Source organism: Typopeltis vanoorti, chromosome 16 (genome assembly GCF_054136105.1).
Source record: "Typopeltis vanoorti isolate ZY-2024b chromosome 16, IOZ_Tvanoo_1.0, whole genome shotgun sequence".
Classification (NCBI taxonomy): domain Eukaryota; kingdom Metazoa; phylum Arthropoda; class Arachnida; order Uropygi; family Thelyphonidae; genus Typopeltis; species Typopeltis vanoorti.
This window is the reverse complement of record NC_143564.1, coordinates 60,368,503-60,393,144: the sequence shown is the minus strand read 5'-3', so window position 1 is coordinate 60,393,144 and position 24,642 is coordinate 60,368,503. Positions and strand designations below refer to the sequence as shown.

Sequence of the window (24,642 nt, the reverse complement as noted above, 5' to 3'; positions counted from 1 at the left end):
ACTGTGGTCACTGCCTAGAAGAAAAACAACTGAAATAACTTTTTTAACACGCGCTTTCAAAACATGTTTTGAACCAACCAAAGTGGCCCTGCCTTAATGCTATGCATTAAGGAAGGGCCACTATCCACACCGGTTTCAATGTATTAAGTGCGGGGTTACCTCTCCAAAAATTCATGAGTTCTCCCAGATCATCCATCAATGAGTGACCCAAAGGATCAAAAACTCAGCGTTGTTCCCCTCAGTAACAGGCTCATCCCATCACTGAGAAGAACTCGCAGCATTTGGCCCTACCCAGTGTCAGGCTCACCCCACCACCAAGCAGAACAGCTCATATTTCATCTGAGGGGTAACAGCAACAGCCATGCCTCAGTTAACTTCAAGGGCTACAGCACTACCATCCATTACCCCTCTACCTGGGTAACAGCAACAGCCGAGCCTCAGTGAGAGCTATAGCCAGTGAAGTTTTAACTGAGGCCAACCCTCAGTTAGAACCCAAGTTTCCAACTGGTTTCGACCCTTAGGGATCTCGTCAGTGGGATCCAGACCCAGAGGTGGTGATACTAAAGGTGGAAGTAATGGAAGTCATATTCACCTATACAAGTTGTTGCCAAAGGGTGTCACACCCTATTATTAAAATTCTCTGCATTAGAGATATGCATATGGAAGTTTTTTTTCACTTGGCTATGCTACTAATATCCAAGCGAAATCCAAGTGTAAGCAAACAAAGTTTGCACCTGAAGTAATTCAGGTGCAAACTTTGTGTGGTAAAGGTGAAGAAGAAACCTAGGTGACCAAATCTGGGCACAGTAGTCGAGATGGGGTGTTATCAAGGCTCGATACAGAGGAACAATAACCTGCTTGTCAACGTATTCTTCAGCAACCAAGTGATATAATGAGCTGATTTGGTCACTTTTGCAATGTGCCCCCTAAACTTCAACTCCTTATCCACCAACACTCCTAAATCTCGTGCCTCATCAACGTGTGGTAAAGGTGGTATAAGTTCTCATCACTTGCCTTAGTATCTCCCATAATGCAAATCACACTCCTTGTGGACATGTATATGCTATGCATTAAGGGAAGGGTCACTACCCAGACTGGTTTCGACCTTTATTGAGGTGCTGTTTAAGTAAAGACCTCTCTAAAAATTAGGCGGGCCTCCCAGACCACTCCCTACAAGTGATCGAAGGACTGTCCAACTCAGCAGTGGCTCTACTCAGTGACAGGCTCACCCCACCCATCAAACAGAACCATAATCTCAGTGGTGGCTCCACTCAGAGACAGGCAAAAGTAATCACTTCTGCGCAAAAGCACATCAGTGGGAGCCAGACCCAGAGATGGTGATACTAAGATGGAAGTAATGGAGAGGTCATATTTACCTATATGAGTTGCCAAAGGGGTCACCACCTTTGGCAAATTGAAATAAGTAAATATGACCTCTATTACTTCCACCTTAGTATCACCACCTCCAGGTCTGGCTCCCACTGATGAGACCTCAATAAAGGTCGAAACCGGTCTGGGTAGTGGCTCTTCTCCTTAATGCATAGCATTATACATGTCTGCAAGGAGATGTGCTTTGCATTATGGGAGATACTAAGGAAAGTGATGAGAACTTATACCATCTTCACGAGTTGCCCCAGTCCTAAAAGTACTTTAGGTGCAAACTATGTTTGCTTATACTTGGATAAGGGATAAAACCCAATATATAATTAGTAGCACAGCTAAGTGAAAAAACTTCCATAAAAATAATAAATGGAGAATTCCTAAATTACATGATGTTCCTTTTAAGTCATGCTATTTGGCTGTTGTTGGAAAACCACAACCAAAAATTTAGATTTTACCCACTCTAGCTGCAAGGCTTGAGGGCCTTGCTCCGAAAACTCAGAAATGCATCAGTTCTTAAGCAGAAAAATCAGGATTATTCCTAAAGACATAACAACTAGAATCCAGCAAACATCTAACAATATAAAGATTAGTTCATCCTATTCTAAAGAAATTGGGACCAAATATATCCATGTTCATAGAAGTTTCAAACAAAATAACCATCTCTCAATGCCAATCACTGAAAATGAACTGATTCAAGCATTCACATGAAAAATAACTAAGCAGCAGGCTAGTATATACCCTGAGTTAAATTAACATCTTGGAAGTAACTCTCATGAGTGGCTTTTGCAGCTTTTCTGCAAAATTCTAGAAAGTGGGAACATCCCGGTGGAATTCCTCAGGAGCAAAGTTATAGCCATCCTAAAACCTGGCAAAGAGACTACTGATGCAGCAAACTATCGAGCAATATCTTTACTAAATATTCCCTATAAACTTTTTGAATGATTACTCTATTTACCCTTTGATTAATGCCATAGTACCAAATGAACAAGCTGGATTCAGATTCTCACAGCTGCTGTGACAGAGTACTTGCCCTCACTACATACAGAAGATGGTTTCCAAAAAGGCCTTAAAACCTCAGTAGGATTCATAGATCTGTCCAATGCATATAACACAGTGTGGGTGAATGTACTCATACTGAAATTTGTAACCCTAATCAGTAGCGGACCATCGCACAGGTGCAAGAAGCACGTGCTTGGGCTTCTGATTGTCAGGGGCTTCCGAAGAGATACATTTTGCAAACCTCAGGCACAGATACCATCTTCATCTAGACCAGGCGTGGCTTCATTCGATACGAGTGCCAATATATGATGAGTGGTAGGGTCACAGGCTGCACACTTTTAGACAGAACTTAAATAAAAATAAACTCTGCATTTTTTCAAGGCAATAGTTATATGTATTGAATTCCTATATTTGTTAAATCATTTTACTAGTGGCAGAACAATATAAAAAAATCTAAGTTGTTAAATTAAATTTAATTACATATTTCTGTTTTTTTTTTGCATGTAACACAACTTAATGAGAACACTGTGGGTGTTCATGTGTGGCAACAAGTTCATCAGAGTCGATTTTCAACGATGATGACGATATTCGTAACAAATCCTGAAGGTGGTCATCAGTCAGTCGGCTTCTTTGAGACGATTTAACCGCCCTCATAGTTAAGAAAGTGCATTCACATATGTGCTTCCAAACATAGATGCAATTCTCAACCTGAAATTACTCAATACAGGATATTTTTCCCTTGGTACCACTTTCCAAAAGTCACTGCCTATCTCCACCCATGACTGGAAAAGGGGGTCACTTTGAAGGTCACACAACTCCAATTGAATAGTGTCATGCTGCTCAGAAATATCACATTTCATTGGATTGTTAAGTAATGTCAGTTGTGGTTGCATGTCACTGAAGTCAGAAAATCTCTTACTGAATTGCTCCAAAAGTTGGTCTAACATTGGCACAGAAAACTTGAAGTCAATGTCATGGCTCCTCCATCAACTCCCTGTAAGAAGGGAAACGTACCAAGTTTCCTCTGACTAGGGTGAATTTAAAATCCTTCAACCGACTTCTTCACAGATCTTACGTTTCTTACTCGTAGTACACAGAGGCTGAAGTAACTGACCAGGGGTCATAAACTGCAACAATAACACTGTTAATTGTGAAACTGAAGAAGAGCAGGCAATGATGTGTTACTCTGGAGCACTCAGAAATCTACCACTCCCACTACTACAACCCGCACAGAGAAGCAGTAGATTTTATAAATTGAGTAATCTTTTTAAAGCAATTTTGATCTGCGTTGAGAATATAAATTGTTCCATCATCAGAAATAATGAATGTAACTAGCACATCAATCAGAAAATCTGCGGTCAGAATAACAGCTAAATTAATAATACATATAATTTAATATAGTTTTTATCCTGCCGCAGGCCTGCTGTTGGCCACCTATAATCTAGACAATTTGCCGTTCATCGAACGACAAATGGTGTAGTAAACGTTTTTGCTATTCAATAATAATCCAATAAAATTTCCTTTTCGACCATGAGAAAATATCTTCAGCAATAAATCATATTTAAAATTCTTTGTGCATTTATATACCTACTATCCAGTCAAATAATCACAGTTGATCTTTTGCAAACTGTGCGAATGAATAAAAAAAGTTCTTAACTGCTTGCATTTGGTGTGGTTGGTGTTTCAGTAAGTATTGTAAAAGAAATGTTATTATTATTACAGGCAACTCCAGGGAGTCCTTAGACTCATCGAGGGAGGTCCCAAATCATATTCATCACAACTATTCGACATTCATACAGATCATATCTCGCCTTAAAATCATTCACTGTCACAGCATCCACCACAGACTCTGGCAGCCCATTCCACTCATTCACCACTCTAAAAGTAAAGAACCCAGCTCTAACACTCTTACTAACCACACTTTTGCCCAGTTTCCATGGATGTTCCCGAGTCCTCCCACAACCAGCCCTGTTCTCAAAAATATCTTCTGAATTAATTTTATAGAAACCCTTCAGTAATTTGAATGTCTCAATCATATCTTCCCTCCTCTGCCTATCAACCAATTTCTGCAAATCACAAATCCTCAACCTGTTCTCATAAGGTTCATTCCACAGACCTGCTATCATCTTGGTCACTCGCCTCTGGATCCTCTCAATCTCCTCCCCATCAAGAAGAAACCTAGGTGACCGAATCTGGGCACAGTAGTCGAGATGGGGTGTTATCAATGCTCGATACAGAGGAACAATAACCTGCTTGTCAACGTATTCTTCAGCAACCAAGTGATATAATGAGCTGATTTGGTCACTTTTGCAATGTGCCCACTAAACTTCAACTCCTTATCCACCAAAACTCCTAAATCTCGTGCCTCACCAATTTCCTGGAGTACAGTTCCACCAATGTAGTAAACTGCTGCTAATCTTTTCACCCCAAAATGTATAACCTTACATTTTACCACATTAAATTGACATCCATTCTCTTTAGCCAGACCTCCAATCTATCCAAATCATCTTGCAAAATTTTGACATCATCTGCATTCACTACTGCCCTACCCAACTTTGCATCATTCACAAACAAATGAACTGTTCCTCTCAGATCCTTTCCTATATCATTAATGAACAAATTAAACAGCAGTGGTCCAAGAACAGATCCTTGTGGCACACCACTAGTCACAGGCCGTCTTGTGGATTCTACTCCTGAATAAACCACTCTCTGATATCTCTCCATCAACCACCCTCCTATCCATCTCGCCAACCCTATATCCATCCCCATATGCTGCAATTTACTGATTAGAATTCTATGTGGTATCCTGTCAAAAGGCCTTAGCAAGGTCCAGTAGAATCGCTGTAAATCCATTACCCTTATCCAGTTCAGCCGTCACTGTGTTATAATACGTAAGCAAGTTACTGAGGCATGACCTACCTTTCACAAAACCATGCTGTCCCCGATACAGTATCCCATTTTCATTTATCCAATCTTGTATTTTCCTCTTGGCTATTTTCTCCAAGACCTTGATAATGATTCCTATTATACTGATTGGCCGGTAATTTTCAACAGCAACCTTGGAAACACCTTTATGCAGCGGAACTATTTTCCCCTCTTTCCACTCCCTTGGGACTGACCCAGACCCGAGGCTCAAATTAAACAAAATGGTCAAGGGCACTAACAATTCTTTAGCCGCTTCACGTACGAGACAAGGTGGTATGCCATCCAATCCCACAGATGTATTTACATTGAGGTTCTGTAATAGACTAGTTATCTCCACTTCATTCATCACAATTCCAGTATAAGCTGTTGGTTCTTCCATTCCTGCAATGTCACCACCTGGATGATATACTCTTGCAAAGTGCTCGCTCAGTAATTCACACTATATTGACTGATTTCGTTACCTCCCTACCCTCAGCATTTTTTAAAATCATTCTGCCATGAACATTTTTCCTTTTACTTGCAACATATTGAAAAAACTTTAGCCTGCATGGCCAATTTTCTTTCTTAATCCGCTTTTGCGTTTCTTACTACCATTGTTACCATCCTGGTCTGAGCTTTATGCTGTTCCTGCGCCTGCTGGTCACCTTTCTCCTTAAATTCCTTCCACAATTGTTTCTTTTTTTGCAGCTCAAGCCTAATAGTATTATTCATCCATTTAACCCCTACTTGATTTATTATTTGGACTCTAGGTATACAGTCAGCCATTGCCTCCTGCAAACACTTCGTAACCACCTCCCATGCACTATCAACATCCAGTCATTGCAGTTTTACATGCCATGGCACTGAAGCAAGCACACTCCTAAGCTTGTCATACTTACCAGCCCGGTAATTCCACATGTACCCTGTCTTAGTTGTAAATTCCACTCCTTTAGCCACCTCCCAAGTCACGACCTTATGATCACTCTCACCAATTGGTGGCAACATGGTCATGTTCGTTACAACCACATTCTCATATGCAATTACTAGGTCAAGCACTCTCTGCCCTCTGGTATTTTCCACTACATGCTGTCGCAGATAGTTGTCCCATAATAACGGAATAAAATCCAATTCCTTCTTCCCATGTACCCTCTCCTCTTTCCAGTCAATGTTACCATAATTGAAATCACCCATAATAATTACCCTCCTTCCACTCATTTCTTCTATTTGCCTATGCATACTATCCCCACCATCTATTCCATCACCTGGTCTATAGCAGCACCCAATTGTATATTTTGTTCTGCTAGACTATCTCACACCAAACAGCCTCAAATGTGCTCTTTTCTCTATCCTGCAGTTCAGCTTCTATACTCCTTGGCTGCAACTCATCAGCTATCATCAATAACACTCCTCCCCCCCTTTTTATTCTCCCTGTCACTCCTGAACATGCTATACCCATCGCATTCAATCCCACTAGCTTTATCATCTTCTGTCAGCCATGTTTCACTAATACCAACAACCTGTGGCCTGGAAGTGCCAACCAAGGCCAAAAACTCTTCCTTCTTGTTCATAATACTCCTGGCATTAGTGTACATGAATTGCAGAAGCCCATTTGTCGCATCCCTACTTTGATGCCTTATACTAACTATCCATTCTTATTTGTTGTCCTTCCTACTCGCTCGGATATATTATACTTATTCATACACTCAACTGGCTCCCTAAAATCTGCATATCTACACCCCCTTAATAAATCTAGTTTCACTGAGTCTGTACATCCACTTCATTCATCAACACTTTTTCAAGCCTCCGTACACTGAATAAATTCAAATGTAACCCATCCATCTTATATAAATCTTTTCACCCATTAAACTCACTCCACACATCCACAAATTCCACACCACTCTGCATGCATAACCTATGCATAAAGTCAGTGGCAATTATGGCGCTCCTTCTAAACACTTCACTGTCATACTGCGGTAAAATACTCACCATCCGAACTCTCTCACTCTTCTTTTGCTACCTCAAGTAATTCCCTCACATCCTCAATCATTTCCATTTTGTCTTCTTTCAAATCATTTGTTCCTGCCACGATTATCATCTCTTTCACCCTCTGTTTTTGCACTCGAATTAGATTCGCTGACGTCCTTTATTTTCGCACCCGGCTGGTACGATTTTGTCAAACTCTCAACTAACACACCTCTTAATAGCGAATCTCCATACAGCACTCACTCCTTCATTTTATTGACGTTTACAAATATTCTATTATTTACCATAACAGACTTTCGCCGTTTATTAGTCGGTACATTCAACACACATTTTTCCATACGCTCCAGTTACCTTTTTGCTCTGAGTATCGCTCCGCTCAACCTTGCAATTTCGCTACTTGAAATGAGTGGAAGGAGGCTGATTATTATGGTGGATTTCTACTATGGTCGCATTGATTGGAGTGACGAGAGGACACACGGGAGGAAGGAATTGGATTTTATGCGGTTATTAAGGGATAACTATCTGCGACAGCATGTAATGGAAAATACTAGGGGTCAGAGAGTGCTTTACCTAGTAATTACATCTGAGGATTTAGCTGTAACAAATATGACCACATTGCCACCAATCGGTGAGAGTGATCATAGGGTCTTGACTTGAGAGGTGGCTAAAGGTGTTGAATTTTCAATTAACACAGGGTACATGTGGAATTATCGGGCTGGAAAGTATGACAAGCTTAGGAGTTAGATTGGTTCAGTGCCATGGCATGTACAACTGCAAGGACTAGAAGTTGATAGTGCATGGGAGGTAGTAAAGAAGTGCTTGCATGAAGCAATGACTGACTGTATACCAAGACTACGAATAATAAATGAAGTAGGGGTTAAATGGATGAATAACAGCATTAAGCTTGAGTTGCAAAAAAAGAAACAATTGTGGAAGGAATTTAAGGAGAAAGGTGGCCAGCAGGCACATGAACGATATAAAGCACAGGCAAGAAAAGCAAAAAAGAATTACGAAAGAACATTGGCCATGCAGGCTAAAGAGAATCCTAAGCAGTTTTTTAGATACGTAGCAAGTAAAATGAAAAATGTACATGGCAGAATGATTTTAAAGAATGCCGATGGTGGTAGGGAGGTAACTGAATCAGTTGAGATAGTTGAGTTACTGAGTGAGCACTTTGCAAGAATATATCATCCAGGTGGTGACATTGCAGAAACGAATAAACCAGTAGATTATACGGGAATTGTGGTGAATGAAGTGGAGGTGAGTAGTCTATTGCATAACCTCAATGTCAAAACATCTGTGGGATTGGATGGTATACCAGCTCGTGTTGTACGAGAAGCAGCTAAAGAATTGTCAGTACCCTTGACCATTTTGTTTAATTTGAGTCTCGGGTCTGGGTGGAAAGAGGGGAAAATAGTTCCACTCATAAAGGTGGTTCCAAGACTGCTGTTGTAAATTACCGACAGATTAGCATATCAGGAATCATTGTCAAGGTCTTAGAGAAATTAGTCAAGAAAAGAATACAGGATTTGATAGATGAAAATGGGATATTGTATGGGGGACAACATGGTTTTGTGAAGGGTAGATCATGCCTCAGCAACTTGCTCACGTTTTATAACACAGTGACGGCTGAACTGGATAGGGGTAATGGGTTTACAGTGATACTACTGGACCTTGCCAAGGCCTTTGATAGGATACCACATGGAACCCTAATCAGTAAACTGGAGCAGATGGGGATGGATATAGGGTTGGTGAGATGGATAGGAGGGTGGGTGAAGGAGAGATACCAGAGAGTGGTTTATTCAGGAGTGGACGTCTTGTGACTAGTGGAGTGCCGCAGGGCTCTGTTCTTGGACCACTGCTTTTCAATTTGTTCATCAATGATATTGGAAAGGATTTGAGAGGAAGTGTTCACTTGTTTGCTGATGATGCAAAGTTGGGTAGAGCAATTGTGAGTGCACAGGATGTCATAATTTTACAGGATGATTTGGATAGTTTGGAGGACTGGGCTAGGAAAAATGGATGTGAATTTAATGTGCCAAAGTGTAAGGTTATGCACTTTGGGGTGAAAAGAATAGCAGCAGTATATCACATTGGTGGAACCGTACTCCAGGAGATTGATGAGGCCAGGGATTTGGGAGTGTTGGTGGATAAGGAATTGAAGTTTAGGGGGCACATTGCAAAAGTGACTAAAACTGCTCACCAAATCACTTGGCTTCTGAAAAATACTTTAACATACAGAGACAAACAAGTTGTTGTTCCTCTGTATCAAGCCTTGATAAGACCCCATCTGGACATCTGTGCCCAGTTATGGGCACCAGGGTTTCTTCGTGATGGGGAGGAAGTGGAGAGGGTCCAGAGACGAGTGTCCAAGATGATAGCAGGTCTGTGGAATGAACCTTATGAGAATAGGTTGAGGATTTGTGGGTTGCAGAAATTGGACGATAGGCGAAGGAGGGGTGATATGATTGAAACATTCAAATTATTGAAGGGTTTTTATAAGATTGATCCAGATTATATTTTTGAAAATATGACTGGTGGTGTCAGGACTAGGGGCCATGCATGGAAGCTGGGCAAGAGCGTGGTTAACAAGGGTGTTAGAGCTAGGTTTTTTACTTGGAGAGTGGTGAATGAGTGGAATAAGATTCCAGAGTCTGTTGTGGGTGCTACGACCGTGAATGAGTTCAAGGCAAGGTATGATAGATACTGTGTGAATGTTGAATAGTTGTTCTTGACATGATGTTAGGGCCTCCCCTCGATGAGTCTGTCGACTCCTTGGAGTTTCCCGGAACAATAACAATAATAATAATGTTACTGTTGATAGTGATGTTTTCTCCCTGGTGCAGGACACCAGTGTAGAGGATTTAAAATTGGAAGTGATCATTTAGTCTTGAGCAGGATAAAACTGAATTTCATATTATTATTATTACCCAAGACCCCATGGAGTCAAAAAGTCATCTAGGAGGTCCTTTTTATCATACACACAGCTCATCATAGCATGCTTTAAACACATTGATTGTTCAAATTCTCTGCAGACACCACACTCTCAGGCAAGGCATTCCAATCATTCACAACTCTGCATGAAAAAAACCCGCTTCTCACTCCCCTACTCACACCCTCCTTATACAGTTTCCAGGGATGACCTCTAGTTCTCCCCTGATCTCCCACTATTTTCTGTAGAACCTCTCCAGCATTGATCCTATAACAACCCCTTACTAACTTATAGGTCTCTATCATATCTACCCTCTTCCTCCTGTTCATTAGACTCTGCAAGTTGCATCTTCTCAATCTTAGAAACTACCTTAGCCAGTCACTCAAGACCCTTTCCAACATCTCTTCGTCCTTTTGAAAACCAGGTGAGCAAATCTGGGCACAATAGCCCATGTGTGTGTCATAATCAAAGAGTAGGACACGTATACAATTGAACAAGAATCTTCCTACTTCTACAAGTCGGTGTCCTCTGCATCATTCCCAGAAACCTTTGTGCTGTCTTCACATTTTTGGCTATGTGTCCCCTAAATTTCAGATCCTTATCCATTATCATCCCCAGATCTCCTCCACATCTGACAATATATCCTCACCGAGCATAAATTCTGCATCTCATTTCTGTTTTCCAAAGTTTAAAACCTTACATTTTGCAACATTGAACTCACATCCCCATTCCCATGCCAATCACACAATTTATTCAAGTCTTCTTGTAAGGCCAATCTTCTATACTCTTCATGATTCGTCCCAACTTTGCATCATCTGCAAACAACTGAATATCTTTATCCAAATCTTCAGCAATATCATTAAACAGCAATGGCCCTAAAACAGATCCCTGAGACACCCCAGTAGTAACTTTTAACTTTCCTTTTCCTGGGTATCACTCCCCCATACACAACTTATTAATACCTATTAGATAGCGAGTCTCCAATCCAATGTACCAATCTAATATCCAACCACATCCACCCTAGTTTGGCACTATTCTATAATGAAAAGAAGAACATGTAAGAAAGTTTTAAAGTGAATGAAAGTTGAGCAGCTCTCAGTTGTGAACTGGAGACTATACAAAATATTTTCTTCAAGAAAAAATGAAAGAGTTTGACAACAGGAACCAAATCTTGGAGATTCAGTGCGAAGTCCTGAAGAAAACAGTGACTGATTCAACCAGAGAGGCATGTGGTGAGGTTGTCTGCAAGGATAGAAAAATCAGAACTACATGGTGGATACAGGAAGTTAAAGGGGCAGTGAAGGAAAAGAAGAAAGCATATCAAAAGTTATTGCAAGTAAGTCAGCTTGTGCTCTTAGATAATACAGAAACAAATGTAAGAAAGCTAAACACTGTGTAAAACTAGCTAAACAAGTTATGGGAACACTGTGGTAAGAACATATAAAATAAATATCAAGAAGGTGGCAAGATATTCTGGACGTTGTTGATGAAGCTCAGAAATGGAGGAAAGAGTGCTGTAAAAGGAGTTAGAGACGATAACAGTGACATGAAAATAGGAGAAAAAGATATATTCTTGATGTATAGAGTAAGTACTTTGAAAAATTGCTAAATGAAACAAGCAGTGACAGCACAGTGGTAAAAAACACTGACCAGGCATGCAATCAGGAATACATATCCATACATCAAATAGAAAAACATCAAAACCCTGAAATGTGGAAGGGCAGCAGAAGTAGATGATATTCAACCAGAAATATTCAAATATGGAAGTATAAAAGGTCTTACAGTGGCTGCACTGCAGTTCAGAAGGCCTGGACAGAAAGATGAATTCCAGATGATTGCAGTAGAGCTCTCGTAGTACCCATATATAAAAAGGGAAATAAAACTGAATGTGAGAATTACAGAGATATCTCATTACTGAGCTTTCCTGGTAAGATATATGCTAGTATACTTGAGAAACAATTGAGAAGGATTGTGGAAGAGAAACTTGGTGAAGAACAAGCTGGATTCAGGGCAAATGGAGGCTGTCAGGATCAGATTTTCACTTTACGACAGACAGTTGAGAAATCATGGGAATTAACAAAGATCTGCATTTAAGATTTGTAGATCTGGAAAAGGCATATGACAAGGTGTCAAGAGAGAAGCTATTTAAAACACTACAGTTATATGGTGTGAATGGGTCATTATATCAAGCAATACTTAATCTTTATTTGAGTTGTAAGTCAGCAGTTAGAATTGAAGGAGTACAGGAATGTGGTTTAATGTTAAATCTGTGTCAGAGAAGGATGTACATTATCTATAAGGCTCACATTATGAAGGAAAGGTGATATTAAACTTGATATCAAAATTGGAGATGTTCATCTCAGTTCTTTGCTTTATGTGGATGACGTTATACTTCTAAATAAATCCACTACAAGTCTGCAAGATTCCCTGAGTAAATTGAATAGCTATTGTAATAGATATGGTATGAAGGTTAGCATTGAAAAGACAATGAAATTAGGCAGAAACATTGAAAATATCAACTGCACTGTGAATATAGAACCTATAGAACAAGTAAAACATTTCAGCTATTTAGGCATGATTTTTAGTGAAGATGGTAAATTAAATATGAAAATAGACAACAGAATCAACAAAGCTGATATGGTAGGAAGTCAACTGAATAAATTCATATGGAATAAGAGAGAAATTAGTCGAAACATTAAATTAGCTATATACAAGACAGTGCTCAAACCAATTTTAACTTATGGATCTGAGAGCTGGGTCAGAAGTAAAACATCTCACCAAAGACTAGAGACTGCAGATATCAGTCCTGAGAAAGATTAGGGGTGTGAACAGATGGCATCAATGGCAATATCATATTAAAAACGAGGATATTAGGAAAGAACTTGACATTGTCAGCATCCAGGAATGCATTAGCAGAGCTAATCTCAAATGGCATGGTCACTTAAACAGAATGGCAGAGGAAAGATTAACAAAACAAGTATTCTTTGCTAGGTTGGCAGGAAAAAGACCTAGAGAAAGACCAAGATATAGGTGGAGTGATACAGCAAAAAGTGCCTTAGAAGACAGAAATATAAGATCTGATAATATTAGAATTTTCCTCCAAATCAGGTAACAGACTGATTTGGAGGAAAATTGTGGATAGGAAGTTAGTAATGATGTAAATTTTTCATATAATACTAGCAATCCTGTACACCCATCAAATTCCTGTATATACCAGGAATGTGATGATTCTAATGTTAAATCATCAAATCACAATTCTAATGTATGTGCATACTTGTTCTAATGTTCCAACACTTTAATAATTTTTATTGTAAATTTTACATAAATTTTCTGCAATAAATAAGATACACAGTAATTTTTCCTATTTTTTTTTTATTAATAAACAATTAATATTATATTTTGCATTTTATTTTAAACGCTACAATAAACAGTAATGAGTTATGATGATCATATCTGTGACCGCAAAAGGCTAAAAATAGATTTATTTTTAAGGAAACGATTGATTGATCCATTTTTTTTTTATTAAGTAATAAATTGATTTGATAGCATTACTTAGTATTTAGAACAAGGGGGGGGGGGCTCAAATCTAGGTTGTGCTTGAGGCTCTCTAAGTGCTTGATCCACCACTGACCATAATACAAGACTCAAAGATGATTAAGATTCTAAAGCACATGACATCAAAGTGCAAATGCAAGGTACAACTAAATGGTAAAAATAGCTCCATTAAAGTACTAAAAATGGACTATTACAGGGCTTTGCTAGCTCCATGCCTCTTTAATTTATACATTAGTAACATGTGACAAACCTCTCAAAACCTTGTGCACACAGACGAAACACCTGAAAGAGACCAAGACTACTCAGTCTGACCCTTGAAGTTCTGTACAACTATTACATCAAATGGCGTCTTTGCCCAAATCCCTCAAAGACTGAAGTTTTCACGTTTCATTTGAACAATCATCAAACTGATAATTTGCTGAAGGCTTCCTTTAGAGGGGAGACTTTGAAGCACAATCCCAACCCAAAATATCTTGGAGTCACCTTAGATTGCTCTTTAACCTTCAAGAAACACCTGGAAAATATCTGCCAAAAACTAAAAACCATGAATAATATCATCAGGAAGCTTGTGTGTGTGCATGTGTGTGTTCAGGCTGGGTGACTGAAGCCAACATTTTGAAAACTGCTACCCATGCCCTAGTGTACTCTTGTACAGAATTCTGTGCTCCACTGTGGTAATTGAGTCATCCTGTCAGCAAGGTTGACGTGCAACTTAAAGACACCATGAGAATCATCATGGGTTGCATAAAGTCTACACCTGTTGAATGGCTACCAACACTCTAACATCATACCACCAGCCAAAGGAGGATAACTGCTGATAACAGAGAGTGGATAAAATGAATCAGAAATAAGTTACCCATCCATGAGAACCTCCAAAATCTACCTATTCACTTAAAGTGTCCCACGACCCAATTTGAAAAAAATCAGCAACTAGATATATATTCTCCTGAAACTGAATGGAAGAATTGCTGGCTTACTTCAACAATAAAAAAATTAACACCTCATTACAGATCCCAACATAGAGATCCCTTTGACCTGTCCAGATGGCAATGGAGCACACTCAATTGCCTGAGGATAGGCCATGCCAGATGTGCTATCATGATGTACAATTAGGCTTGCATCAATCTCCAACATATGAATGTGGTGCTGACCAAAAATCCAATCATATTATTCAGGACTGCCCACTTCAGAGTTTTCATGCATAGTGATGGACCTGCTCCAGGCTACTCTAGACAGTCAATGGATTAGAGACAATCTGAACTTAAATTTGTGATTTTTAGCATATAGTTTTAGTGTATGTGTGTAGGTATATATATATATATATATATATATATATATATATATATATTTGTGCAACGCCTGCGGGATGTACGCTTTGCCGAGAGCGGCTGGAGTTTGGTTCGATAATGGTAGTGCTGGGAATGTGTGCCGAAAGTGAGGATTTGAAGTGTGTCTCAGGTCGCGAGATTGATGTCATTGATGAAAGCCAGAATGTGATAGAAAATAGATATATGTGATAGGAATTTGCGATGTAGTACCAAATAGCATTGAGAGCGGTGTCGAAAGTGAGAGTGAAAGTAAAAATACAGAGCGAGAGAATGATTTATCGGATAAAAAAAATGAAGAGTTAGTTGCAATGAGTGAGATCGTATGATTGTGTGGAGTGATACATGGGGCAAAACGGCAGCTGGAGCGATTGCAAAATTGTTTACCAAGCGCATCAGCTAATGAAAAGCAAATGTATGATAAGAAAAATAAGAGTTTGATCAGAAGTGTAAGAAAAATGAAGATGCAAGTGTTGTACATGGATTCATTAGTAAGAGGTGTAATAGATGAGAGTCTGTTAAAATCGTACTTACCGGGTGCGAAAATTAAGGATGTAAGCGAGTCTATAAGAGCGTGAAAGAAATGATAGTAGTGGTAGGAACGAATGATTTAAAAGGAGAAAAAATTGCTATGAGAGAGGACTTGAAGGAATTACTTGAGGCAGCAAAAGAAAAGAGTGAGAGAGTTAGGATAGCGAGTCTGTTGCTAAGGTATGACAGAAGAGTTGAGGAGGGGGGCGGGCCATAATTGCAAATAACTATGTGCAGGAGGAGTGGTGTGGATTTTGTGAACTTGTGGAGTGAGTTTGATGGGCGAAAGGATTCATACAAGATGGATGGTTTGCATCAGAATGGATTTGATGTGCGGAGACTGGAAAAAGTGTTGTTGAATGAAGTGAATGTGCAGAATCAGGGAAACAAGAATAATTGGGGGGGGGGGAGTAGATATGCATACTTCAGGGAGGAAGTTGAGTGTAAGAATGTGTATAATATGCCTGAGCTAGTAAGAAAGACAACAAATCGGAATGGGATAGTTAGTATAAGGCAAAAAGATAGGGGTGGGACTAATGGACTTCTGCATTTCATGTATGCTAATACCAGGAGTATTAGGAACAAGAAGAAAGAATTCTTGGCCTAGGTTGGCTCTTCCTGGTCACAGGCTATTGGCATTAGTGAAACATGGCTGACAGAAGATGATATAGCTACTGGGATAGAATGCGAGGGGGGTATAGTGTGTTCAGGAGGTACAGAGAGAATAAAATGGGGGAGGAGTGTTACTGATGATAGCTGATGAACTGCAGCTTAGGAGAATAAAAGCTGATCTGCAGGATAGAGAAAAGAGCACATTCGAGGCTATTTGGTGCGAGATTGAGATTAGCAGAACAAAATATACAGTTGGGTGCTGCTATAGACCAGGTGATGGAATAATGGTAGAAAAAGTATGCATAAACAAATAGAAGCAATGAGTAGAAGCAGGGTAATTATTATGGGAGTTTCAACTATGGTAACATTGATTGGAAGGAGGAGAAGACACATGGGAGGAAGGAATTGTATTTTATAAGGTTATTAAGGGATAACTATCTGTGACAGCATGTAATGGAAAATACTAGGGGTTCAAGAGTGCTTGACCTAGTAATTGCATCTGAGAATTTGTAAGGAATATGACCAGACCACGTTACTACCAATTGGTGAGAGTGATCATAGGGTCTTGACCTGGGAGGTGACTATATGTGTGGAATTACCAGGCTGGTAAGTATGACAAGCTTAGGAGATTGATTGGTTCAGTGCCATGGCATGTAAAACTGCAAGGGTTGGATGTTGATAATGCATGGGAGGTGGTTAAGAAGTGTTTGCAGGAGGCAATGGCTGAGTGTATACCTAGAGTCCAAATAATAAATCAAGTAGGGGTTAAATGGATGAATAACACTATTAAGCTTGAGCTGCAAAAAAAGAAACAATTGTGGAGGGAATTTAAGGAGAAAGGTGACCAGCAGGCGCAGGAATAGCATAAAGCTCAGGCCAGGATGGTAACAAGGGTAGTAAAAAAAGCAAAAGCGGATTAAGAAAGAAAATTGGCCATGCAGGCTAAAGAGAATCCCAAACAGTTTTTTCAATATGTTGCAAGTAAAAGGAAAAATGTTCATGGCAGAATGATTTTAAAAAATGCTGAGGGTAGGGAGGTAACCGAATCAGTCGATATAGTGGAATTACTGAGCGAGAATTTTTCAAGGGTATATCATCCAGGTGGTGACATTGCAGGAATGGAAGAACCAACAGCTTATACTGGAATTGTGATGAATGAAGTAGAGGTAACTAGTCTATTACAGAACCTCAATGTCAATGTATCTGTGGGATTGGATGGCATACCAGCTCGTGTCGTACGTGAAGCAGCTAAAGAATTGTCAGTGCCCTTGACCATTTTGTTTAACTTGGGTCTGGGTTAATTCCGAGGGGGTGTAAGGAGGGATAAATAGTTCCACTGCATAAAGGAGGCTCCAAGACTGCTGTTGCAAATTACCAGCCGATCAGCATATCTGGAGTCATCAAGGTTTTGGAGAAAGTAGTCAAGAGGAAAATACAAGAATTGATACATGAAAATGGGATACTGTATTAGGGACAGCATGGTTTTGTGAAGGGTAGATCATGCCTCAGTAACTTGCTCATGTTTTATAACACAGTGACGGCTGAATTGGATGAGGGTAATGGGTTTAGTGATTCTGCTGGACCATGCTAAGGCCTTTTGACAGGATACCACATGGAATTCTAATCAGTAAACTGCAGTATATGGGGATGGATATAGGGTTGGTGAGATGGATAGGAGGGTGGTTGATGGAGAGATATCAGAGATTGGTTTATTCAGGAGTAGAGTCCAAAAGACAGCCTGTGACTAATGGTGTACCGCTTAGTTCTGTTCTTGGACCACTGCTATTTTATTTGTTCATTAATGATATAGGAAAGGATCTGAGAGGAACTGTTCATTTGGAATGAATCTTATGAATGAATGTCTATGGAATGAATCTCATGAGAGCAGGTTGAAGATTTGTGGGTTGCAGAAATTGGTTGATAGGCAGAAAAGAGGTGATATGATTGAGACATTCAAATTACTGAAGGGTTTCTATAAGATTAATTCAGAGGATATTTTGGGAACATGACTGGTGGTATAGGGGCCATCCATGGAAACTGGGCAAGAGTGTTAGAGCTAGGATTTTTACTTGGAGAATGGTGAATGAGTGGAATAAGCAGCCAGAGTCTGTTGTGGGTGCCATGACTGTGAATGCATTCAAGGCAAAGTATGATAGATACCATGTGAATGTTGAATAGTTGCTCTTGAGATGATGTTAGGGCCTCCCTTGATGAGTGTAAGGATTCCTTAAAGTTGCCTGTAATAATAATAATATATACTAATGGGTCTTCCCTCCTGGTACCAGGGGGAAAGAGCCCCCTAGTATCAACTCATGTTGCATTAAATGCAACCTTGCTGTACAGAAAAATTGAGAGTGAATGTGTTTCAATTGAAAATTTTGGTATATTAACATGCACTCAAAACGCAAGGGGTATAGAAAATGTATGATGCTCCTTTTAAATAAACCTTCGCATTAGTAATTTTGATCAGTGTTTCCCTTAAAAGGTATTCATAGTATTGGATTTATGGTCGAAGCAACTATGGGTTTTGAGGCTACTATTCTTTTGACAAGTTTGCCTCTTTACAACATTTTTAAAAGGCTTGTCACCTCCATACGAGGTTCAGTAATTTAAAGTTTAAAGAGGACGCTGAGTTGGCCAACCTCAGAGTAGTAGTAGCAGAATTTTTCTCGCCCAAGCAATCAAAACGGCAAAATTTAAAAACAGAATACACAGCTCTCTGGTTAAACCCTTGGAATTTTTTTTTTCAACACGCAAACAACAGGCTTTCTATATTGGGGGGGGGGGGGGTTGAAAGTTTTAAATACTGGTTTCATAATGCTTCTGCATTCCTATGTGGCACCATTCTCCTCCTCCTGTTTTCCCGACCTTGCATGGCGTTCCAGGCACGTTCCTCAACTAGACTCTGAATGCGCAAAAAATGAATGTCTGTTGAATTGGAAAACCCTTGTAAGTCAAAATTTATTTGCAGCAATCAAACAAACTAACACAGAAGAAGGAAAAGATAAATAATATTAATAAAACAATAGGAAGGAGAGAAATCCAATGCTACATCCATCTTAACGCCACCATGATCGTATTGCGTTTTAACATTCAGAAGGAACATTAATTCTAAACAGTATATAAAGGTTTAAATATCTTGAAGATATTCCAGCCAACAACAGTCGACATCTCTTATGTGATTATTACAGCAGAGATACAGTAAACTCTTCACGCATTATAGTCGCTCTAACTTCCATTAGTAAACTTCTGAAACCGAAACCACTTTCACCAAAAGATGCAAAAGCCTTTCTTAATACAATAAAACTTATCGAAAAAACTGAATTAACTCCATTAATCAATTTGTTATAATTGATTTTCACATGGCATTTAATAATTATATGTAAAAACAGACTTGAATTAGATATACTTACCGAAGTGAAGATACAGGAAGTTTCACTGAAGAAGCACGTTGTCAACGCAAATATTACACCCGTGACTGAATACGATCAGAGCTGAACTGACCAATACCGGAGAGCAATTCCTGAAACCCAAATCAAAAGTTACCGTCGTCTAACACGTGACTGTAGAGTTCCGTATCGATAAGCAACCTACAGCATAGAAATACTATATGCGTAGCAGTTATCTCACTAAGGGAATTTCCCTTAGTTTTATTTTCTACACTTTGTGAGACTAATTACTCATTTCGTGTTTAAGAAATCTTGGTTTATCGTTCGAGTCAATGATAATTAATGTCTCGAGTAAAAAAAATAAAAATATTCAACTGCTTAATTTATCTGTTGATGGAAGTTGTTGAGCCAACTAAAACATTAAGTATAATATGTGAGAGTGAGTGAGTGAAAGTGTTCAAGATAATCACGACAGCATGGAAGATGCAAAGAACGACGAGGTATTGTAAGGACAGTAGGATTTTTTTTATCAGTCTTTTCAGCAGGACAGAATGCGTACTCAGACGATTTGGGAAACATATGACAAGCGATATAGTAATAAAATAATAACGAAATGAAACGGAAGAGAAAGGAAAGTAGGACGAGAGAGCATTGTATTGTAAGCGCATGATAAGAGGAGGGGAGGAGTGAGAGCATTGTATTGTAAGCGCATGATGAGAGGAGGAGGGGGGGGGAGTGAATGGTAAGAAAAGAAAAGAATAACTTAACTAAATTAGTAAAATTATTATTTTTATTATTAAGCTTACTTATCATGGAGCAGTTGTTATTTTATTTTTTGTTATATGTTTTCTTGGTTAAAAATATTTGAGTACAGCGGTTCATTTCAATTCTTTTCCAATAAGCACAGGCCATAAAAGTGATATGTTAAGGAAAGGGGAAAAGGAGTACGAGATAAAATTATCTGGGCTAGCCAAAGGTAGTCGAAAGAAATTCTTTCAGTATATGGCAAGTAAAAGAGAAAATGACTATGGTAGAATAATTTTGATGAACACTGGTGATAGGAAGACGACTGAAGCAGATGAAATACATGAATTACTAAGTGATCACTCCGCAAAGGTGTATTATCCAAGTAGAGATACTGCAGTAATACAAGGAGTGTTCAAACAAAAAAAAAAAAAGAACAAACTTTTGCAATAAAGACTTTATTGCGCATTTTACAACATTTTAAGCGCTGTCCCCTCTACTGGCGACACACCGTTCCCACCGTTTTCTTCCATTGTTGGAATGCTTCCTGGAACGCACTCTCTGTGATGGCGCGCAATTCTCTTATCGTATTTTCTTGAATCTCCTCTATGGTTTGGAAACGACGTCCTTTCAAAGTGATTTTAAGTTTTGAAAACAGGAAAAAATCTGCTGTGACTAAATTTGGAGAATAGGGTGGATGGGGAAGAACGGATGTCTGATGTTTTGCCATATAACTACACATGAGGAACGACGCATTATCGTGGTGCAACATCCAAGTCTGGTTTTCCAGCAATTCAGGCCTCTTCCTGTGCACAGCATACCTCAAACGTGCTAAAACTTCCTGGTACAACTCTTTGTTTACCATCTGACCACGTGGTACAAATTCATAATGGACAATGCCTTTCCAATAATAATAAAAAAAACACAACCAACATCACTTTGATCTTTGACCGGCTCATCCGTCCTTTTTTGGTCGAGGAAACCCTTTCCCCACCCACTGTGACAAGTGCATCTTGGTTTCAATGCCATAGCCATAAACCACGTTTCATCTCCTATTATGATATTCTTAAGAAAGTTTCCATTACCATTTGCATTGGCAAGCAGTTCATGACTAATTTCAAGATGGTTCTCTTTCTGATCGTCAGTCAACAAACGGGCACGAATTTTACGCTAACATGATACATGTAATGTTTTTCAGTCAAAATTTGAGGGCAAGATCCTATGCTGATGCCCACACCATCATCAACTTCTCGGACAGTTAAACGACGATTTCCACGAATCATAGCACGAGCTCTCTCGACATAGTCATCTTCTGTTTATGTGGAAGGTCGTCCACATAAACAGAAGGTCGACCTGGGCTCTTCGCCGACCGGCGTTCAACTCTTTTTAAAACGCTTAAACTACTCATACACTGCGTTCAGTTCATACAGTCCTCTCCGTATAAGCTTGGTTCCCAAAAAAAATCAGCTAACGCCTTTTTGTTCCCATATAGGGAGTCGGCGAGGCTGTTTTTTAGCCCTATATAACTTTTGGAGACTGAGTGGGCAGTTCAATCTCCACTGGTAGACAATCAGAGATAGCTAGCCCAAAGCTATCACTAATTAATCGGCATGCAGAGAAGAAAGCAGTTAGTAAGTACCGCCATCTGGTGGTCTCTAACCCTAACGCAACATTTTTAATGTCTGAAAATAGTGTGGGTTCGACAGCCGATTTTCTTCATTTTACGGGACAAAAAAACCCGAGTTTCAGGAAGGAAAAACCCGCTGGTTTGTGCCGTAACGAGTGCAACTAGGTTTGGGGCGCAAAATGTAAAAAATAAAAATAAACAAATAAATATAAAAGTCCGCTATTTTAGATTGTCGACAATACGCCTCTTTAGACGCACAAATTCTGCAACTCAATTTGAAGGAGTTAATAGTAAATTTTTAACATATTACATTTAGTAAATTTAACTTGCTACATTTAAAATTTTCAAACTTTTTGTCATTTTTGGTTTGGGGGCGTAAGTTAGACACTTGCCACAGGCGCTTCATACCCTCGTTACTGTACTGCTCGCACACACGTTATTCTTCGAGCTCTTTCATCGTCACTGATCCCACGACCAGCTTGTGGACATGCTCACTTCAGCAAATGCAACTCAGGACTAGTGCTCATAGCAGAATGGGCCAAATAACATTTTCTTGTCAAAACTTGTCGCTAGGTACGCTCAGTAGCCGCATCGCACTATTTAAAAAAGTTTGATTTTTTTTTTTTTTTGAACACGAGATGTGATAAGCACTAACATTGAAGCAGAGGTGTACACGATATTATTGAACCTTCACGTCAATACAGCTATGGGATATCAGCTGGCTGTTGCAAAATTGGAAGGTATGTTGCGCTTTTCGATTAAAAAACGCCAAGTTCCATTCTCGCCATGATGGAAGGAATCTTTATTTGGTTTTTTCAATTGAAGTTGCATTAGCCGATCTTATATGCAGGTTGCATGATTTTTTTCACCGAAAACTGGTTTCTCCTTCCGCATAGAAACAGGCTTTGAGAACACACGCAATTTACAGAATAAAGTTAGTGGTGGTGGGCACTACCATAAGGATATTATAATGGTAGTGATGAATTAAGTGTTGGAGATTAGATGCCCTCCCTTCATGAATCCTTAGAGATGTCACGTAATAATAATAATATTTCAAGAATGTTCTGGTGGGAGGGGTTACCAGTAGCACCTTTGACCAGATTGTTTAATTTGAGTCACAGTTGTGACAGAGTACCAAGAGAATGGACTGAGACATTCAAATTACTGAAGGGTTTTTACAAGATTAATTCAGAGGAAATTTTCAGAACAGACTTGATGTTGGGAGCATTAGGGGGCTATCCATGGAAACTGATAGAACTAGATTTTTTGCTTGGAGAGTAGTGAATGAGAGGAATAGGTTGTCAGAGTCTGTTGCCTTGAACTCATTGCCATGACTGTCAATAAGTTCAAGGCAAAGTAAGATAGATACTGCAGAAATGCTGGAAAGGGCTTGACATGATTTTTAGGTCATCCCTCGATGAGTCTAAGGCCTTCATGAAAATATTATTATTATAAAAAGAGTCAGCTAACGCCATTTTATTTCAGTATAGGGAATAGGCGAGGCAGCTTTAGCACTATCTAACTTTTGGAGACTGAGTAAACAGTTCAATCTCCACTGGTAGCCAATCAGAGATTGGCTGGTTGGTACCAGTGGAGTCTCTGATTGGTACCAGTGGAGATTGAACTGCCCACTCAGTCTCCAAAAGTTAGATAGGGCTAAATGGCCTCGCCTACTCCCCATATACGGGGAATAAAAAGGCGTTACATGTTAATTTAATGTTAATGCTATTATTTTAACGGTGTCTCCATGGAATCAAAAGACTCATCGCGGGAGGCCGGACATTGACACACTAACCATTATTGACACAATACCAGTCATACCTCTCCATAAATTCATTCACAGTTGAAGCATTCACAACCACCTCTGACAAAGCAATCCACCCATTCACAACCCTCCAAGAAAAAATCTAGTCCTAACACCCTTGTTAACCACACTCTTATACAATCTCCAGGGATGGCCCCTGGTTCTCTCACATCCTGCACTGGTCTTAAAAATATCATCAGTATCAATCCTGTAAAATCCCTTTAACAGTTTAAATACCTCTATCATATCTCCTCTCCTACGTCTATCAGATAGTTTTTGGAGCCAACAGATCATCAATCTATCCTCATGGGGAACATCCCACAGACCTGCAACAATCTTTGTAACCTGCCTCTGAATCCTCTCCACTACTTCCGAATCACCAAGAAATCCTGGCGACCAGATCTATGTACAATAGTCCAAATGTGGCCTTATTAATTCCTTATAGAGTGGAACAATAACTTCCGTATCCCTGCTTGTTAGTGTGTGTCTCAACAACCATGTAATTGATGTGATGTTTTGGCAATCTTTGCAATATGCCCTTTAAACTTAAGTCTCGGTCCACAATGACTCCCAAGTCTCTTGTCTCATCAACTTCCTGCAGTTCAGTTACGTCAATATAGTAAACCGCATGCGATGTCATCCTCCCGAAGTGCATCACCTTACACTTAGCCATGTTGAACTGACAGCCATTTACCTCAGTCCATACCGTTAGTCTATTTAAGTCATCCTGTAAAATATCCACATCATTTGAATTGATTATCGCTCTTCCTAATTTTGCGTCATAAGCAAACAAGTGGATATTTCCATTCAAGGTATTTCCAATATCATTGATGTGCAAATTAAACAATAGAGGA

The 24,642-nt window shown here is 39.4% G+C and overlaps 1 protein-coding gene across 1 annotated transcript in view; it reads right to left on the bottom strand.

Annotated features, from left to right (window-relative positions):
- The window catches only part of LOC150098057 (uncharacterized), a 345,306-nt gene extending 325,567 nt beyond the window's left edge, over nucleotides 1-19,739 (bottom strand). The window contains exon 1 of the mRNA XM_090406364.1: nucleotides 19,638-19,739. The gene's annotated coding sequence lies outside the window, so the exon portion shown is untranslated. The remainder of the gene's footprint in view (nucleotides 1-19,637) is intronic.
- Between the last annotated feature and the right edge of the window lie 4,903 nt (nucleotides 19,740-24,642).